Source organism: Nuphar pumila, unplaced genomic scaffold (genome assembly GCF_984573655.1).
Source record: "Nuphar pumila unplaced genomic scaffold, dmNupPumi1.hap1.1 HAP1_SCAFFOLD_300, whole genome shotgun sequence".
Lineage (NCBI taxonomy): Eukaryota > Viridiplantae > Streptophyta > Magnoliopsida > Nymphaeales > Nymphaeaceae > Nuphar > Nuphar pumila.
The window spans coordinates 56,926-62,476 of record NW_028323268.1 but is presented as its reverse complement, the minus strand read 5'-3'; positions in this window follow the sequence as shown (position 1 = coordinate 62,476).

Below are 5,551 nucleotides of genomic sequence, written 5' to 3'. Positions count from 1 at the left end.
TGCTTCGGTGCACTAGCAGCTGGAACAGTTTCAGCGACTGACAGCGGGTGGATGAGCACCTGTAGTCTTCCAAGTGTGACTCGATGTCCTTACGTGAAACGCCCCATTGAGCCATGGTGTTGTTCAGCAAGCTTGGCCAGTCGAACAAGATGTCATCTGGCGTTGTGCCAGATTGCAGGAGCCGCGCCATGACCATTGTTTCGTAGCCGGCTATGACCGCTGGCCGCACTTGCCTCATCCGGTGCATCAAATCCTCCGTGTCCAAGCCGGTGTCAAACGCGGATGGCCATAGGGCTTGAGCAGCCCTGACGCCTGCGGTGGACACCTGTAGGTATGCACGATGGTCGCATGGAGCAGGTTTGATCATGTGGAACTGAGATAAAACGAGCGTTGTACTTATTCGAGTGATGTGATGCCTCTGGCCCTTTCGACACGCTTGCATACGGCCCATAACCCTAACCGAGTAGGTGTGATACCTGCATATTCAGGAGGACAGGGACGCAGCTCAGGATATATAGTGCACGTAACAAGAAAAGATACACGTCTATAAACTGGTGTTCTGCAAGTGTATCACTCGCTTGAACCGAGCACGAAAATCAAGTACAACGAGTACCTCTGGTTCGCTGTCCACCAGGACACCATCGAAATCGAGGACGAAGACATCGGATGGTGCAGCTTGGTTTGCCATGAGTCTTTGGTGACGGCGCCATCTCCTTCCCCAGCCCATGGGAGTAGGCAAGCGAATGTGAATTTTGCTACTCGTTGACACCATCGGCAATGCTTATGATGCCTCAGTGTTGCGAACTTCAACAATGAGCTGCACGAACGAACATTAACGTGCATCTATGCGCAGGAGTTTGGGATTTCTATGCAAACATCTTGGGCAACCTGCAGATTCTTGGAGCCTCGGGATAGCGTGATCACTGTTTCCAGAACCTATGGAAGGGACAAGGCGACCTGCGTGCTTATCTCCCGGCACTGCGTTGTGTTTAGGCGCCACACTCCTGCAATCTACCATGCACCCAGCGGGGTTTTGGCTGTAGGCTCGATATCAGCCACGGCTATGTTCAGCCTTGTCGCGTAAACTACGCCGATAGTTGATTTCACCTTTTTTCCCTGCGCCGTGGTCTTTGCCACAGCCCGTAACTCTTGTACACTGGGCAACTGTGGGGGTGACATGTATATTGCATGGGTGTAGGTTCTGCAAAACTCCCAACCTGCAGGTGCTACTCTACACAACGCCAATGGTTCAAGGCCCTTTGACAAGGGTACTATGCAAACTTAGACCTCTCGTTTACGCTGTCCTAGGTGAAATTTACGGTTTAATTAACATCGATTAATTAACACCTATAAACACCATTTTTTAAAATCGGCTGAAAAATGAATTTTAAGGGTTGTTTACGGCGTTAAGCGTCATTTTCCAGTTGAATTTTATCTATTGTTTACGCTTAAAAGTTAAGCAACAAAGAAACGCAATTACAACCTCTTGCTAGTGATTCGAAGCTATACAAGCCTTTATTGAGGGTCTATGACACGTCGGGATGGTACGCTATGTGAGTTCTTGTGCAAGAAAGCAGCATGGAGCCTTAACTGCACGATATGTTTGACAAAACATACACCAAGTGACCAGATGCAATCAATGGCAACACTTGTGGCACAACTTGTCAAGCACAGAGGCAATGAGTATGATTCACCATCTCCAGGCAAACACACGCTCATGTCCCAAAGCCAGACAACCAGTCATGCACTGTTGCCGTTGGCTGCTCCTCATCAACACCATCCTCCACTACCTCAACAACTGAGGCAGGAGCGACAGAGTCTGTGTCATTGAGGCTGCGAACAAACTCCTCGTCGTCAAGCGATTGAGCCTCCTCCAGAACGCTGGTGTACTGCACTGGGTCATTGAGCTGCTCCACCCCCAGAGCCGCAAGTTGAGAACTGTCACCGAGTAGGTGCATGTTCAACTTGACGTACACGAGCTTTGCAACTCGCGAAGATTTCAAGCTCCGGCGGGATGGGACAAACACTTTGCCAAAGTGTGACCAGACTCGCTCAACAGCTGTTCCAGCTGCCTTCCCAATGGTCACACGCTGACCCGCACAACGCAGAGGCAGGTCCGGTGGCACGTCCATCTGCCAAAAGCTCAGGGGTGCTGCACTGTCCTTGAAGCGCTCAAGTGCTGTGAGGTTGATCTTGAGGGTTGACCACGGGATGTGGACAGGATGCACGCCTAGGTAGACGAGCAGCTGCTGCTCGAGGAGGTACTGCTTAGCAGCAAGCGACCGGGCGTTGGCGGGTAGCTGGTCATCCTTCACGCAAACTGCTGCCAGCGCATGCAAGCTACGAATCGCAGCTGTGACAGCGGGAGTGTTGCCACGGTTGTTGTCCTCCGCGCAGCCAAGCAACTTCTGCTCCTTCACGAACATCTTTGCGGCCGGTCGTGGGTCCAAGAGCAGTGCCAAGTAGTGATGATCTGTCATGGCGGCCTTGAAACGCTCTCGCCATTTGTCCTGTAGTGGAGGGACGGCGTAGCGCGATTGCCTGCCGCCAAAAAGCGCTGGGTATGCATCAGTCGACAGAGCCTCCATGTGAGCATTGATCAGCAACATGGCGCGGGCTGCATCACACAGTGTGGCTGATGGGCTGCCCAGCTCAAAGATGTATCGACACACAAGCTCATTGAACTTGACATACTGCTGCAAAACGTCCCAGAAGACAGCATCGTTGATGTCGTCATAGACCGCACAGTACTTTCCTGTACCCACCAAGCCGTCACTGCTGGACCTCCCCATAGACATGCCCACATCGCAGTCATCAAGATGCCCAAGGAGGTCATCAAGATCAGCATCCTCACGGCGTGAGTCGTCAGACCGCTTTGCTGCCTTCTGAGCTGCAGCTACATACTCCTCAGACAAGACAGCGCTCCTCAAGGCAGCCTTGTAGCGGAGCAGACTACGGAGCATGTCGCTGAATGCACACCACCTGGTTTTCACAGGGAGCTGCAGCCGTGAGTGCGCATCACGGGTGAACTGGATGAAGAGTTTGTGAAATGCGCCCGCGCGGAAGACGCTCACGATCTGCTTGCTGTGCTGCAACAGCAACTTGAAGCTGGAGATGGTGAGCTGGTCCACCAGGAAGAGGTTCAACACGTGAGAAATGCATGGCACCCAGATCATGCCCTCGCACATGGGGTAAGAGAGCAGCTCCCGTGCCGTGGCTGGCATGACGTTCGTGGTGTCCGACGTCATGACAGCGACGCGAGCGCGGGGGATCATGATGCTGTCATGCGGCAGATTCTCATCCAAGCCCATGGCTGAGAGCAAGCTCCTGCACACATAAAAGTTTGTAAGGTGCATGTCAAGAATCTTGACTCAAGATGTTACCTTTCATGGCAAACGAAAACGTCGTTGCCAACCCAAGAAGCCCATTCACAAAAGCAGTAGGTCACTCACGCGATATGCAAGAGTGCAAAGGAAGCGATGCACGGATGGTACGGCCTTTGTGAACACACCTGTGGATGGCGTCAGCAGAGTTGACAGCATTGTCCGATGCTGCATTTTGGTAAGCGGCTGTGAAGACCGAGAGCCCTGGAGTGCCGGTGCATATGGCTGTGAAGTGGCGGCCCGCACGAGTCCAAGCGTCTGTCTCAAAGGCAATCACGGACTGGTCGCCTAGCTTAGTCGCCACAGTCTTCTGAATGCGATCGTACAGATGGTCCAAGCGGGCGACGATGGACCAGACTGTGGGGGCGTCAAAGCGCTGCTGCGATATGTGCGCCACATAAGCCTTGAAGTACGCAGACGTGACAAAGGCCATGGGGACGTTCTTTTCTGCCAGTGCCTGAGCAAGGAGGGTTGCTGCTGTTTGCTGCTCAGCCTTGGAAGCCTTGAGAATGAGTAGTTCCTGGTCAAGCTTGCGCTGCTGCAAACCACCTCACTGTCAACACGAATGCTTTGAAGAGCTCTTCAGCATGCTAACAAATGTGCACCGCAGTTAGTCTGGTGCATCTCAAAGACCAGTGCAGAGATGCAACTTTGCTGCATTTCATCATGAGGCTCATATGTTGCTTGCTGCGAGTAGTCAATGCACACAAACTTGCCATGACAAAAGAGAGCAAAAAAGTCTGTTCGAACGGGGGCATGCTCTGTAACACACCTTACTCTTCCTCTTCGCCAGTTCTTGCTGAACATCGGGGTCCGCCCAAGAGTCAGAGTCGGCAAAGGCTGTGCATGCTGTGATCAGGTGATCCTTGAACTTTGTCGAAGGCTGGTACCTGCGTTGCTTATGGCAGTGCAGGCATTGCATCAATGCATTGTCCCTGTACATTTGCGAGTCAGCAGCTGGATCGTCGTCCTTGTATTTGCCCTTATCCACTGGCACCCAGTGCTCGTGAATCCAGTCTTTCTTGCGACCAGGCGCACCAGAACGAACAGCACTCCCACTTCCAGAGCCACTGGACGGTTTGGCTCCAGCCAATACAGTAACATCCTCCCCTCTTGGTACGGCGACTGTAGCTAGCGTGGTCTGTCGTTGCCGTTTGTTCCCAGTGGAGGACGCGCTTGCAACCCTACTGCTACTCCTAGTCCCAGTGGGCCTCGCACTGCTACTAGCCACACTAGCCACAGCACCGCTGGCTGCTTCAGGTTCAACATTTAAACGTCTACGATCAGAATCGGAGCCCTCCATCACGACACTGGCAGCTCGCCAGTAACGAAGTCAGCGCTTATGTCGCAACATCCTATACGGCGCCAGGGCAGCTTTTTTGTACGTGAAACGTGCCTGTTGTTTACGAGTTAAGCATGCTGCTGTGGCCGATTGTTTAAGGTTAAGCGGGTTGCTTAACCGGCCGGTTTGAATTTTACGGGTTAATTAACTTGCGTTAAACAATCGTAAACAATGGGTAAACAATGGTTAAGTTTTTACAAGCGACAGGGCCGGCAAACTAGGAAAGACCACCAAAACACAATGGTTAAGTAGTAAGCGAGAGGTCTATGCAAACTGCAGATAACCCAGTCAGCTTAGGGCTCACATGATGTGAGTCGCATCTTGGATCGTCAGCAATTACGACAATCAGGCCCGCCTCAAACGTATTGCCACTAAGGGAGCCAAGATACCAAGAGAGCGTTGCTGAATCACAGCATTTATTGACATATCGGACAATTTACACAGGTGTACAGAAGCAAATATATAGTAACAATACAAGGGACATAGACAACTGGCAATCCAATCAACTATCTAGAACATCAACTAACTAGATAGTCAACACTCGCCCTGATTGACAGTTGCTGACAAGTAAACTCCAAGGTCATCTCCAGCTCAACTCCTGTCCCAGCACCAGGCCCCATACTCCCCCTGCTCTCACCGTGGCTGTACGAGACCCATGCGGCTGCGAAGATACTTGAACTGGGGACGTGGCAAGGCCTTGGTCAGCAAGTCAGCTGTACTTTCCTTGGTAGGTGTTGGAATTACCGTTTAGTAGCGACTGCACGCGTGTACCGCGGCTAGTACAAGGTTTGTTGTTACAACAAAGGCAGAGCCTTTGGACACGTAC